The 15985-nt window shown below is 37.8% G+C and overlaps 1 protein-coding gene across 12 annotated transcripts in view; it reads right to left on the reverse strand.

Moving 5' to 3' along the window:
* The window catches only part of disco-r (disco-related basonuclin zinc finger protein), a 187077-nt gene that overhangs the window by 112264 nt on the left and 58828 nt on the right, over positions 1–15985 (reverse strand). The window lies entirely within an intron of this gene.

Genomic DNA, 15985 nt, shown 5'->3' on the forward strand with positions numbered 1-15985 from the left:
ATAACTATTTATATGGAAGAAAGTTCACGCTTATTACAGATCATCGCCCACTGCTGGGAATTTTTGCGACAGAAAAGCCAATCCCCCTAATCATTTCCTACCAACCCGATGATGCGTCGAGACATTTTTTTGAGAGCGTATAAATTCAAGTTGATTCATCAGATTTCCTAAGCCGCTGCCCAACGTCAGATACACACCATGAGCCTAGAACAGAAGAAGTTTTCATGATCGAATGGGCAACTGACCCCACTGTCACCGCGAACACCCTAGCTACCAACACGTCCAAGGATTGCAGCCTCAGAAAGGTGCTCAACTGGGTGTTAAGGGGATGGAGTAGTGCTAAAGTTCAGCGTAATGATGACCTGTACCCTTTCTTCGTTCGGCGAAACGAACTGACCAGTAACCAAGGAATATTATTTTGGGGTAATCGAGCAGTTATTCCCTTGACGGACAAGAAGGAAATTCTTTCTGCGTTGCACGCGCACCATCCCGGAATCGTTAGAATGAAGGCTTTAGCCCGCAGTTACGTCTGGTGGCCCGGTCTGGATGCAGATATCGAAAAGGCGGTGAGTCAATGTTTAGCGTGCCAACATACGAGAAATTCCCCCCCACGATCGGACGTACATCACTGGGAGTCTGCCAAAAAACCATGGTCCCGTCTGCACATTGATATTGCCGGACCGTTCCGAGGAAACACGTTTGTGTTAGTCGTCGAATCTTTTACGAAGTGGCTTGAAGTCTGCCTCGTAAAATCGACATCCGCGTCAGCTGCAATCACCTTCCTTCGGCAACTGTTCGCTACCCATGGCATTCCGGATGAAATCGTGTCCGACAACGGAACTGCTTTCACCTCCGAGGAGGTGTTTGGGTTTGCCCTGTTTGGGTCCCAAACTATGCAAGCGGTCCCAAGTGGCTTGAGGTGTGTCTCGAGGACGACCGAACAGTCAGGCGACATCTGGATCAGCTGCGATTGCGCAGTCCTTCGCAGCAACCAACACTAGAGCAGACAGCATCACCAACTTGCTATTCCACTCCAACCCCAACTGACGCAAAAGCTTGCGGATCCACAACTCCAGCTGGGCCACAGCGTTTGCCTGAGAGAGACGGTCCTGAAGGACCGCCACGCAGATCGGCCCGTGATCGTCGTCGCCCCCAGTTCTACGATCCGTCTGGGTGTTAAGGGGTTATATACCTTTTTTATTTTCAAAAAATCGAAAATTGGTCCGTCTCTGTGCCCAAGGAATACTTGAGCCTGTAGAGTACTCTGGGTGGGCCATCCGACAGTTCCCATAGTCAAGAAAGATGGTTCCATACGCATTTGTGGAGATTATAAATCTACGCCTTATAAAGCGGAACAGCCGCATTGCCATCAAATTCCTGCAATCAACACGCTATTAGCTTCGATAGAAGGAGGCTCAATTTTCGCAAAAATAAATTTGGCCCAAGCGTATCAACAATTGGTGGTAGACGAGAAATCAGCTTTGATGCAAAAGAGAAAAAACAGTCGCAAGCGTTTCTGGGACTGACCAATTTTCATCACTCATTCTTGCCCCAGAAAGCCACCATTGCGGAGCCATTACATAGACTTCTAGACAAGAACGTACAATGGACATGGCGTCCAGAGCACCAAAAAGCATTCGCAGAACTAAAGAATCTGATCGCATCGGATGCGGTCCCAATTCATTACTCTCCGGACCGCCCACTGATCTTAACTTGCGATGCGTTACCATACGGGTTAAGATCAGTGCTTAGCCACGAAATGGAAGACGGAACACAGAAACCGATTGCGTTTTACTCTTATACGCTGTCAAAGGCAGAGAGGAACTACTCCCAGATCGACAGAGAAGCGGTAGCGTTAGTCGCAGGTGTCAAAAAATTCCATAACTATTTATATGGAAGAAAGTTCACGCTTATTACAGATCATCGCCCACTGCTGGGAATTTTTGCGACAGAAAAGCCAATCCCCCTAATCATTTCCTACCAACCCGATGATGCGTCGAGACATTTTTTTGAGAGCGTATAAATTCAAGTTGATTCATCAGATTTCCTAAGCCGCTGCCCAACGTCAGATACACACCATGAGCCTAGAACAGAAGAAGTTTTCATGATCGAATGGGCAACTGACCCCACTGTCACCGCGAACACCCTAGCTACCAACACGTCTAAGGATTGCAGCCTCAGAAAGGTGCTCAACTGGGTGTTAAGGGGATGGAGTAGTGCTAAAGTTCAGCGTAATGATGACCTGTACCCTTTCTTCGTTCGGCGAAACGAACTGACCAGTAACCAAGGAATATTATTTTGGGGTAATCGAGCAGTTATTCCCTTGACGGACAAGAAGGAAATTCTTTCTGCGTTGCACGCGCACCATCCCGGAATCGTTAGAATGAAGGCTTTAGCCCGCAGTTACGTCTGGTGGCCCGGTCTGGATGCAGATATCGAAAAGGCGGTGAGTCAATGTTTAGCGTGCCAACATACGAGAAATTCCCCCCCACGATCGGACGTACATCACTGGGAGTCTGCCAAAAAACCATGGTCCCGTCTGCACATTGATATTGCCGGACCGTTCCGAGGGAACACGTTTGTGTTAGTCGTCGAATCTTTTACGAAGTGGCTTGAAGTCTGCCTCGTAAAATCGACATCCGCGTCAGCTGCAACCTTCCTTCGGCAACTGTTCGCTACCCATGGCATTCCGGATGAAATCGTGTCCGACAACGGAACTGCTTTCACCTCCGAGGAGGTGTTTGGGTTTGCCCTGTTTGGGTCCCAAACTATGCAAGCGGTCCCAAGTGGCTTGAGGTGTGTCTCGAGGACGACCGAACAGTCAGGCGACATCTGGATCAGCTGCGATTGCGCAGTCCTTCGCAGCAACCAACACTAGAGCAGACAGCATCACCAACTTGCTGTTCCACTCCAACCCCAACTGACGCAAAAGCTTGCGGATCCACAACTCCAGCTGGGCCACAGCGTTTGCCTGAGCGAGACGGTCCTGAAGGACCGCCACGCAGATCGGCCCGTGATCGTCGTCGCCCCCAGTTCTACGATCCGTCTGGGTGTTAAGGGGTTATATACCTTTTTTATTTTCAAAAAATCGAAAATTTTTTTATTGCTTTATCATGAAGAAAAACTCCTTAAGAACATTTTCCCAAATTTTTATACAGATTGGAGCAGTAGAAAAAAAGTGACAGCGCTCCTAACCGCGCGCCTCATTGCGGCTTTGAACTGAACTTGAAACTTTAAACGCGAATATCTCGAAATGGTGTTTCTTGAAAAATGACTTTGCGGTGACATGGATTGGCGGAAAACTACTGAACCGATTTACTTCCAATTTTTTTTAATTTCATTAGTTTAGAGTAATCTCTTGTGCTTGAACGATCGACTTTTCACGCGCAAACTTTTTTACATCTATTCTCTGAATTATATCTATTACTGAATTATATTGAATAAATGTAATACATGCTTGCAAATACACAAAAATTTCTTCCTCGTTTTAATTTTTTTTAGCTGTCAACTCAACTCTCATTTTTCATAGCACGCGTGCATAGGGTAGGATATTCTGCCGCAGCGCTGCCGGCAAACTGACAGTGTGAGCACTCTCAATTTTTTTTAGAAGCTCTCTCATTTTCTCTCATTTTGCCTATTTGAAACCTTAAACTTTAAAATGACAAAAAAGAAAAGCTAACTTCGAGCGGAGCCGAAGTTGCTATACCCTTGCAATTAAAACCGGATATATATCGCAAACATCGGATATAGTTGGCGATCCTTATGAGAATTTGATAATATAACCCAATTTATTATAACACAAAATCTAAAAAAAAGTCGCAAACTTCTATCTTCAAAAACACGAAAGTTAGGTCATTTCCGATCGTTCAGTTATATGGCAGCTATAGGATATAGTCGGCCGCTCCTTATGAAATTTGGTAGGTCGGATTATTATGCCAAAAAAAGCTCTCATGTAAAATTTGAATTCCAGTCAGTTCCAGTTCTAACTGGAACTGTTCCAGTTCCTCTCTAAACTCTAAAAACACCAAAGTTGTACCATTTCCGATCAATCAGTTATATGGCAGCTATAGGATATAATCGGCCGATCCCGCCCGTTCCGACTTATATACTGCGTGCAAAGGAAAGAAGGGTGTGTGCAAAGTTTTAAGTCGATAGCTTTAAAACTGAGAGACTAGTTCGCGTAGAAACAGACAGACAAACGGACATGCTTATATCAACTCAGGAGGTGATCCTGATCAAGAATCTGTATACTTTATAGGGTCGGAGATGTCTCCTTCACTCCGTTGTTCACTTTTGGACAAAATTATAATACCCTCTGCAAGGGTGTAAAAATGTTTCCACTGAGAAACATTTTCTCAGAAATTGGATTGGAAAAAGTTTTCTCCATAGAAATTATAGAAAGGGAAGCGTATTTTTTCATTTGTTTAAAGGGGTTATATACCTTAACAAAGTGTTTAAGGGGTGGCTGTTTCCGTTTGGGGTTTTTTTTTTCAGAGCCTTGCGGTGACAGTTCCCCAGGTCGAACAGGTCATCTGAAACCATAAAAGTAAAAAAATTGTTCTCAAGGAGTTGTTCTTCAAGATGAAGTAATAAAAAAATTTTCGATTTTTTGAAAATAAACAAGAAAGGAAAGCTAACTTCGGGCGGAGCCGAAGTTTATATACCCTTGCAGCTAAAACCGGATATATATCGCAAACATCGGATATAGTTAGCCGATCCTTATGAAATTTGGTAGGTTGGATCAACTGACCAAAAATAGAATCTGTACCAAGTTCCAGCTTTATATCTTCAAAAACACAAAAGTTGGGTCATTTCCGATCGTTCAGTTATATGGCAGCTATAGGATATAGTTGGTCGATCCTTATGAAATTTGGCATGTCGTAATTTTTTGCCAAAAATAGCTCTCATGTCAAATTTGAACTCTCTAACTCTAAAAACACCAAAGTTATACCATTTCCGATCAATCAGTTATATGGCAGCTATAGGATATAGTCGGCCGATCTCGGCCGTTCCGACTTATATACTGCGTGCAAAGGAAGGGTGTGTGCAAAGTCTCAAGACGATAGCTTTAAAACTGAGAGAGTAGTTCGCGTAGAAACAGACAGACAGACAGACGGACATGTCATATTATTTTGCCAAAATAGCTCTCGTGTAAAATTTGAACTCTCTAACTCTAAAAACAACAAAGTTATACCTTTCCGACTTATATACTGCGCGCAAAGGAAAGAAGGGTGTGCGCAAAGTTTCAAGACGAGAGCTTTGAAACTGAGAGGCTAGTTTGCGTAGAAACAGACAGACGGGCAGACGGACATGCTTATATCAACTTAGGAGGTGATCCTGATCAAGAATATATATACTTTATAGGGTCGGAGATGTCTCCTTCACTGCGTTGCACACTTTTGGACAAAATTATAAAACCCTCGGCTCCGCCCGAAGTTAGCTTTCCTTTCTTGTTTTAAATTAAATCAAGTGTTAGGTAACATTATAAATTTACTAAACAACATATTTTGTCACTTTCCCTCTGCTAGGAATTAACTTTGGTGCTTTTGTTAATTAGATTGACATGCATGCCTCTAAGCTATTAAGCTGTGTATGCTTTGCAATCCTTCAATGGCTCATGGGCCAAAGAAATTACATTTCATATCCCATGATAAAAAATTGTTCGCCAATAATATTAAAAAAAAATGTTGACACACTTGAATAATATTTTGCACTCCTACATACCACTGACATACAAAACAAGGCTCATTACCCGAATCATCAAACCCGAAAAAATAGACTGGATAACATAATGGAAAACCGACATTAGTGGTTTTTTAGGTTCAGTACACTTTTACACCCTTACCAACTCGGCTCTATAGAGACTTTTAAAGATGCAGACCAATATGGAAAATAACAGTGCAAGTGGGAAAAATAACCCAACCATTCTCTCTTTGATTCTCAGTTCTCATAGCTTTCAACAAATTAGCCAACGCGCTCACTCTTTTTAAAGAAGTTAAATTGTCTGCATATGCCGATGATTTTGGTTTAAGGGTTAAATTGAACAAAACCAAAACTCAAAAATAGGAAAGCCCACACCTCCACATCTGCAAGAAATACAACTGCACCTTCGTAATGAACCAACACCAATATTTTTCGGTTCTAAATGATAACCCCTCTACTTCAGGAGACAAGCTTATTGGAAAATCCTTTATCCTGCAATAGTATTACGCCCCATGCCACAAATCCAAGATGGTAGTAGCCTTATATGTTTTAGAAAAAGTATTAGCCCATTGTATGCAAGAGAACACGTGCCGACTTGCAATCTAAGCTGGTCCGTACAAGTTGGCGCGGTGACTCCGCTGCGACCATGCTCTCCACTTCGTTCGTTGCGGAATTCTTAATTTTTTGTGTTGTTTGTGCATTTTTTTTGTTGAGTAAAAATGTAATGTCACATTACGGAGCGATAAAGAAAATAATTTTCTTGTCGGGCTACCTAGCCAAAAAATAACTGGTTCAAAATTACCATCAAATTGTCAGGTTCTCTCCGTCTTGTTTTATAACATTCGGCAAGTCAAGCTGACTCTCAGTGAAAGTACAAGTCTTGTGACTAAGGAGTGTTTAATATTTTGAGAACAAGTCAGAATTCCCAAAAGGACATTTCCTAACTGCGTGAAGAAAGTGGTATTTGTAGTATTTAGAAGAATCGGACGAAGAACAACAAGTGAATTCTGAACTGAGTTTGTTGGATGTTGCCTGCCCTGTAAAAAGTTAAAAAAAAAAAAATTTATAAATAATCTCAAAACACCTAAACTTGTCGCGGCATTAGATGAATGCCAATTAAGTATAAGAGACTCCGTATATGTATATTCTTCAGGCGGTAGTAGAAGCTCTTGATATGAACAGCGACTATTTTTCGCTCAACAAATCGTCCATTACGCTGGTATTCTGAGACTAGAAAATCAAGGGCAGAAACAATTAAAACTGACTTCCAAAACAATATACCTGACATCGTCACAATCCACTGGGATGAAAACCTATTACCCGAATTGGATGTTCGAAGTTCAAAAGAGGAACGCCTGCCGATCGTTGCTTCATTTGACGGTAGAGAAGCTGACGGCCAGCTTCTGGCAGTACCAAAACTGAGAGTTCTTCCAGCTGGTCGTTTCAATGGAGCTTGTGCTATTTTGGAACAGATCTAAGAAAGAGAAGTGTTGCTTTTTGCTTGCTGTCATTATGTTTATGAGTTAGTCCTAGCAGCTGTTTTCAAAATCAAAATCACGCAAATAACTAGTACCCCGGACATTCAGCACTTTAAAAATTTTAAAGATTATTTGAAAACATAAATTCAAGTGACACTAAACTGTGCCTTGATTTTATAAAAGTACATGTTTTCGTTACAAACATTTCGTCTTTGATAATGTTTTATAAGAAACAACTAAGCACAGGTTTTATAAGAGACGACTATCACGAGTTGGTTGAATTATGCGAAGTATTTTTGGGAAGAGACACAAAAAAAAACCAAAACTGAAACCCCCAGACGCTATGCATCAGGCTTGATGGAAGGCGAGAGCGATATACTCTTTAAAAATATGTTTGGTTCACTCTTTTTTTTTTGTCTATTTCTTTCTCTCTCTGACGAAGTTAGCCAAATAAAGATGAAAATGATTGTTTGCTTAACCCTTTACATGGTGGTGATGCAGATCTGCATCATACCGTTTAATTTCAATTATTTATCAAACTGCGTTACAAAACTGTATAAAAACTTTTTTATGCAGTTCAGTAACTTTCGTTTTTTATATAAAAAGTGTTGATCACTCAGAACTCTGTCCAATACTCAACAAGTGATTACTTTTCCCGCCAATTTGGTGAATGTGGTAATCTGAATTGGTTCTGCAGTTTCTGATCCAAAAAATAAAAAACAAAAAAAATTGTATAGTTGATTCAATTAATGTTTAAAAACAGGTAAATATTATATTTAGTTGTATATTATTGAGTTTGTTGCATTATAATACAATTAAATCATTAATTTCGCTTAGTTTAAAAATTTCGCTTTTTTTTTGCTTTTTGTAAAAAAAAAATAAAGAAAAACCAACCTCAAAAAAAAAATAAAAAGAAGTGTATTTTTTATTTTCACTTATCTACCGAACAAAAAATCAGAGTTATTGCCATGTAAAGGCTTAAACAGAGACAAAAGTTCAAATTTCGACAAACGCTATATTCCATCATCGAATAAATTATCGCAAAATTTGTTTGGCAAGATATTTTTGTATAATTATTTTATTTTTCTTTAACTCTTTCTAACTCTTTTATTTTTCTTAGTTATTTAACATGTTTTTCTTTTAGATAAAACGCTGGATGATTTTGTTTTAAAGAAAAGCAAACAATTTTAATTTCGACTGCAGATCGACGACAGCTTTCTTCAAAAAAATGTTTCTTTTTGGGTTGAAAATGCTTCATTTCTTGAAGCTAAAAAGAATCAATCATTAAAAGGCGGTCAATGACTGCTGGGGCTGTTAAATTAATGCAAGATTTTCACAGTCTCATACGGTTGATGATGAACAAACAGTTTCTGTTATGCTGTTGTATTTATCACAGTTGTTAAATATAGATGGAATAAGATGAAGATTATCAATCCTCATCTTATTCCATCGACATATATTTTATGTAGTTAATTTGTTGTAATACGTAAACTTTGAAGCTCGGTCGGCACGGGTTGAATTTATGCCGAAAAGGTAAATTTTGCTTTTATATTCTTTTAGCATCTATAAAGAAGTAAGATATCCATATAAGGGACGCTCTTATTTTGGTGTTACCATTTTGGACTGGTTACCTCAAAATCCAAATTTAAATATACATAATTGAAAACGTCGGATGCCTCACAAAACTAAAAAGAACAGTATCGTAGAATAAAACCAGACGCCTGAAAAAAGTTATTGAAACCAAATAATATATTTTACTAAATTCTTTTTTTTTCCTTCACTTTTTTCCCCTTGCAATTTTGGAGACAACGCAGTGAAGGAGACAACTCCGACCCTTGAAACTTTGCACACCCTTCTTTCCTTTGCACGCAGTAATTAAGTCGAAACTATATACAAACTATATATGTATGTATATAGTCGGCCGACTATATCCTATAGTTGTTATATAACTGATTGATCAGAAATGGCATAACTTTGTCATTTTTAAAGTTAGAATTTAGAGTTAGAGTTAGGATTTTCTATGAACTCTATTTTTGGAAAATTATAACGACATACATAACTTTTATTCTTTATCACACAAGGATATTTGCGTTCTATATCCGTATGCAACTGCATCAACTTCGAATCCGCCCGAAGTTAGCTTTTATTTCTTGTTTTATTTGTAAACTTTCTTGCTTTTGATATCTCCACTCCTCTATCGTTTTAGCTTTTAATAATAAACAATTATACAAATAAATAAGTAATATACATATATAATATATATTTTTGACTTATTGGTAGGTTAAATAAGATTTTTCCATTTATATCTAAAGAGCCCTCTGCAGAAGTTTCTTTTACACCCGGTACTAGTAAAGTATACGTCGTAAAGTATGGGTTTTGTTTTCTACATAATCTTATCATGCGTGATGTACATAGCCATGTATGTATATGTATAATAATATATCTCATCATATTAATAAACTTAATATTTAAATTATCTTAGATACATTTTTTATATTTTATTTTTTACTAATTTTTAGTAATTAACGATGAACAAAAATTTATTAAAATACAATCCAATAAAATTTAAAAATCTTTTTTGATGCAGTTTAGCCTCAAATTCAACACAGCTTCAAATTCAACACAAAAGAGAAGATTCATTACTGATTTTAGCCAAAACACGAGAAAGATTATCGGTGTTTTTGAAATCACACAAAACGGGAATGTGTAAAACCCTAAAGTCAAGTTGAACCAAAATATTTAAGCCCCTTTTAATCCCACGCCCCTGTTAAATTTTATAAGAGCTTTTTAAGTCAATAAGTCAGGGACAGGAAGTTTGTTACTGAAGTGTGAAACTAAGTTTCACAGGAAACTTGGAAGATAAATTTATTAGACTATTCTTGAGTATCTCAGAAAGTACGTTTTTATAAATGTAACCATTTACTCACGGTTTCACGAGAATGTGAAATGATGCCTTGAAGTGGTCTAGTCCACCGCCCAAATAACGTACATATTTTGCTTTTTCTGACGTAAAAAAAAAAAACAGTCTCTCCCAGATTGTCATGTCACGCTGCTCTCTTCTGCAACACGATTATATGCGTGTTTCCATACAGCTCTTCAGGTCACATGACATGAAGTGCACACTCAGAATATGTCACATCATTATTTTTATTTTTTTTTCAAGAACCATGTGCATATTTGGACCTCCTGAAGTGGGCTGTGCTTGGGAGGTCTATTGCTCCCTTTATACTTTGTCAAAAGTATTTTGGTCAATCATGCAATCGGTCAAAAAAAATATTTTCATGTACATTATATAAATATAATACTTTAGAAAAATATAATTATTGTGTTAAGAATTGATGATAGAAAGAATTGTAAAATAAAAATATTTCTTATCATATCTTTTTCGAAGATTTTAAATTTGTTGTCTAATTTTACTATTGTTCTATTGGATTTTAAACAATAAGTTAAAAAATAAGTATTAAAATAATTTAAAAAACATGATTGGAAAGCAAACTTAGGGTGGCCGAAAATTATATCCCTTTGCAGTCAAGATCGGATATATATCGCAAACATCGGATTTTAGTTAGCCTATTCTTATGAGAATATCATAATAAAACCAATTAATTACAATAAAATATCTAAAAAAAAGTCCCAAGCTTCTATCTTTAAAAATACCAAAGTTCGTATTTCTACCAAAAACCGTTTAGTTAGGGAGGATGGAGGCTATAACATTATATAAAATAATTGCAACAAACACAGGTAAAATGAATTTTTTTTTTTTGTTGTTGTTGTCAATTATTACTCTAGGGTCCCTTTATAAGGACATAGGACAATATTGGCAATATCCTTAAACGATCGAAAGTTATTGCTTGGTGAGTTTTATTTTGATACAAAAAAAATAAAAATCACGAATAACACAGTGCGACAGTGATTTGGAACTTTTGAAGAGACCTAGTAGGAATTGTTCATTAGGTCGAGTATAGTATTAAACCATGTTTGAAATTTTTCAAACACCCTCAAAATCTTGATTTATTTGGAAAAAACGGTTTTTCGGGACTTTTTTGCTCTTAAAAATTCCTCAACGCGTAATTTTAAACCGATTTTAAAATTTTTTTCGTTTTTCAATAGTTGAATGTTGGAGCTTTTGAAAAAAAATAAATCTTTAATTTATTTCTAAATTTCAAGAAACTGACATTTTTGAATTTATGTAGTGTTTTTCAGACTTTGACGCCATTTTTTTGGTACAACTTTCAAGAAATGGTATCATTTTTGACACATATCAATATTGTCTCGTTAATTCTGAATAAAAAGAGACCAATTTCATTAGGAAATTATGAAAATTGTCGAAGTTATAACGCTTTTCCCAAAATTTTAAAACGGTTTAAAATTACGCGCTTAGGAATATTTAAGAGCAAAAAAGTCCCGAAAACCCGTTTTTTCTAAATAAATCAAGACATTGAGGGTGTTACAAATATTTTAAACACAGTTTTTTACTACATTCGACCTAATACGCAACTAATACCTAACTTCTTGACTTATACCCTGTATGTTTATTATGTGATTATTTTTGATGTTTTGAAAAGTATCTGAATTTTTCTTTAATATGGATATTTCCGCAACTGTATCTAATGGAAAAACTAATTCTTTCCCTGTTGCTACGTTTATGAAACTAACGAATGTACTTTGACTGAGATTTATAGTGTGAACTTTGGTGTTTCTTACTGTTGTGTACCTAGAGGCGTCTGGGAGTTTTCCGAATCTGTATGGACTACCCTGACGTTATTGTTATGGTTGTGGCTATTATTGCCATTACACAGTGCGACAGTGATTTGGAACTTTTGAAGAGACCTAGTAGGAATTGTTAATTAGGTCGAGTATAGTATAAATCCATGTTTGAAATTTTTTAACCACCCTCAAAATCTTGATTTATTTGGAAAAACGGTTTTTCGGGACTTTTTTGCTCTTAAAAATTCCTAAACGCGTAATTTTAAACCGATTTTAAAATTTTGTTCGTTTTTCAATAGTTAAATGTTAAGGCTTTTGAAAAAAATAGATCTTTAATTTATTTCAACAAAAAGGATACATTTTTACGCAAGAAACTGACATTTTTGAATTTTTGTCGTGTTTTTCGGAAAAAGTCCCAAGCTTCCCAAGCTTCAAAAAAACCAAGTTTGTAGTTTTACTAAAAACCATTTCCGATCGTTCAGTTATATGGCAGTTTTAAGATATAGTCGGGCGATCGTTATGAAATTTGGTAGGTCGGATCGACTGTGTTACAACGAAGTTACAACTTTCTATCTTCAAAAACATGAAAATTGGGTCATTTCCGATTGGTCAGTTAGGTAAAGAAGGAAGAAAAGAAAGGAAAGAAGGGTGTATGCAAAGTTTCAAGTCGATAGCTTATAAACTGAGACTAGTTCGAGTAGAAACAAACAGACAGACGGACAGACGGACATGCTCAAATCAACTCAGGAGGTGATCCTTATCAAGAATATATATATTTATAGGGTCGGACATCTTTCCAAAATTTAAACAAAATTTAAATCGCGTCCACGCTCACTAATTGTCTGCAAAGAAGTGAAAGAAAAAGTGAAATACAACGAAAACAGACACAACAAGAGCAAAAAATTTACAAGAGTTCTTGTTTTTTGCATTTTGCAATTAAACGGCACGCGCCGCGTGCCGTATTCAAATTGCCGTACTATTATCTCATGCAAATTCACATTTTATTTATCTATAATGCGTTTTCGGTTCCGCAAGCGAATCTTGTAAAAACCCCTTCGACAATGCTCGCGTAATGGTCCGCTGGGATTGTTCACAGAAAAAATATGAATCGTTTCAATGTCTTATAGTTTTCTGGAATCCTTAAATCAGAGAGTTTTGCGGTAGTTGTACATTTGCAGTAACTACAAAAACCTCTCCTTTCATCCGTGTCATTCCTACGTGCCCAAGTTAAACTTACCTCTTGTTGCCAAGAGTCCCGACATTTTTGTTTATAGTCTATTGGCTAATTTTACAACAACAAGAAAGAAAATCTAACTTCGGGCGGAGCCGAAGTTGATATACCCTTGCAGTTAAAACCGGATATATATCGCAAACATCGGATACAGTTGGCCGATCCTTATAGTTAGATCATAATAAAACCAATTAACTAAAATAAAAAATCTAAAAAAAAGTCCCAAGCTTCTATCTTCAAATATGCGAAAGTTGATATTTCTACCAAATACTATTTTCGATCGTTCAGTTATATGGCAGCTATAGGATATAGTCGGCCGATCCTAATGAAATTTGGTAGGTTGGATCAACTGACCAAAAACTAAGTTTTTCTAAGTTTCAGTTTTCTATCTTCAAAAACACGAAAGTTGGGTCATTTTCGATCGTTCAGTTATATGGCAGCTATAAGATATAGTCGACCGATCCTTACAAAATTTGGCATGTCGTAATGTTTTGCCAAAAATAGCTCTTGTGTCAAATTTGAACTCTCTAACTCTAAAAACACCAAAGTTATACCATTTCCGATCAATCAGTTATATGGCAGCTATAGGATATAGTCGGCTGATCCAGGCCGTTCTGACTTATATACTGCGTGCAAAAGAAAGAAGGGTGTGTGCAAAGTTTCAAGACGATAGCTTTAAAACTGAAAGACTAGTTCGCGTAGAAACAGACAGACGGACAGACGGATATGCTCATATCAACTCAGGAGGTGATCCTGATCAAGAATATATATACTTTATAGGGTCGGAGATGTCTCCTTCACTGCGTTGCACACTTTTGATGAATGATAATGAATAAATGATAAAATTCAAGACTATCAAAGGCCAAGAAGAAGGATGAAGAAGTTTCCTACAGAGAAGCAACATCCGGAGTCGGGATGTGCCGGTTCGGGGGAGGATGCCGAGACATCTTTTTCTAAAGCGGGAATAGCCATGGGACCATTGAACGGCGTGAGGAGGAAACCTCAGGGTCAACCCCACTACCAACCGGCGGGGCCCCTAAGGCAAACTCTAGCCAGGCCAAGATTATAAGGTGTGCAAGGAAAATCTTTCCGAAGCTGAGAAAGTCGGCTGGAGCAGGCACCTTTACGAGATCGCGTTACCAAATAAAGTGAGGCGAAGGCGAAGAATAAGAAGGTCCAGCTGTAGCCAACATACCGATCTTTCACCGAGTCATGGGAGTCCTTAATAGGGAATCCAAATATGGGCTGATCCGCGGAAGATAATCAACTACATGGGCGCTTCTTGGAGAAGATACTAAAGAGCGGATTACCATATTTTCACTGGATCGACACAATTTTCGCCGTCCCAAAATTGACGCAGAAGCATGTCGAGCCGCTCATTCATCGTATCCTGATTCCTTCATTCATTAAATGTGAATTCTCCGTAGCCATGAGGACCTCGTCACGTGCATCTCCTCCTCCGCCACACCTCCGACTACACAACAAAGACGTGTTTTCTGAACTAAAGGTAGCCCAGGCGAAAGCTAAATTTGTCCAACGCACAAAAGTTTGTAGAAGAGGCTAGCTCCAATAAGCTACGGTGCATACGACCACACATACGACAGTGCACGACAAAACACTTGGATACAACACCGGATACAAAACACTTGCGGCTCAGACCCATTCGCCTCACTTCCTGAAGTTAATTCTCCGAAGAAAGTCTTTAAAATCTAGGGGGCGGAAACGAGGAAACGGTGGTGTCCGTATTTACCACTTTAGCTATCTGGTCACTCTAAGCAAGGGTATATCAACTTCGGCTCCGCCCGAAGTAAGCTTTCCTTTCTTTTAACAGCGCTGGCACAGATTCAGTAAACATTTTTTTTTAGAACGATTTTAGAATAGTTTTCACGCTTGTCGGGGACGGGTGAAGCAACCGACAACACGAAATCGCGAAGAAGCGATAGAGAATGCAAGAGCTATTTACCGGGCACCAGCCGAATGTTTATTATAGGTATAATTAAACCATTACATACAGTATTCAAATGTTTAATCATTTCATTGAACAAGGTCCGTTCAATGTTAATGGCCATGTTCAATAAAATTTAAAAATTTCAATTCTATTTAAACTGTAAAACGTTAATTTTAAATAAAGTTTATAATGAAAATGTTAATCCCAAAATTACACATTGTTATGCCCCTTTTTAGAATCTTCAAGCATTGAAAAAAATAAAGAATAAATAGGAATTACAACAAGAAAGGAAAGCTAACTTCGGGCGGAGCCGAAGTTTATATACCCTTGCAGTTAAAACCGGATATATATCGCAAACATCGGATATAGTTGGCCGATCCTAATGGGAATAGGAATATATAATCCAATTTTTTACAATACAAAATCTAAAAAAAGTCCCAAACTTCTATCTTCAAAAATACGAAAGTTGATATTTCTTCCAAGTACCATTTCCGATCGTTCAGTTATATGGCAGCTATAGGATATAGTCGGCCGATCCTAATGAAATTTGGTAGGTCGGATAAACTGACCAAATATATAATCTGTACCAAGTTGCAGCTTTCTATCTTCAAAAACACGAAAGTTGGGTCATTTCCGATCGTCCAGTTATATGACAGCTATAGGATATAGTCGGCCGATCCTTATGAAATTTGGCATGTCGTAATGTTTTGCCAAAAATAGCACTCATGTCAAATTTGAACTCTCTAACTCTTAAAACACCAAAGTTATACCATTTCCGATCAATCAGTTATATGGCAGCTATAGGATATAGTCGGCCGATCCCGGTCATTCCGACTTATATACTGCGTGCAAAGGAAAGAAGGGTGTGTGCAAAGTTTCAAGACGATAGCTTTAAAACTGAGAGACTAGTTCGCGTAG

The sequence above is a fragment of the Drosophila bipectinata genome, chromosome XR, assembly GCF_030179905.1.
Source record: "Drosophila bipectinata strain 14024-0381.07 chromosome XR, DbipHiC1v2, whole genome shotgun sequence".
In the NCBI taxonomy this organism is placed as follows: domain Eukaryota; kingdom Metazoa; phylum Arthropoda; class Insecta; order Diptera; family Drosophilidae; genus Drosophila; species Drosophila bipectinata.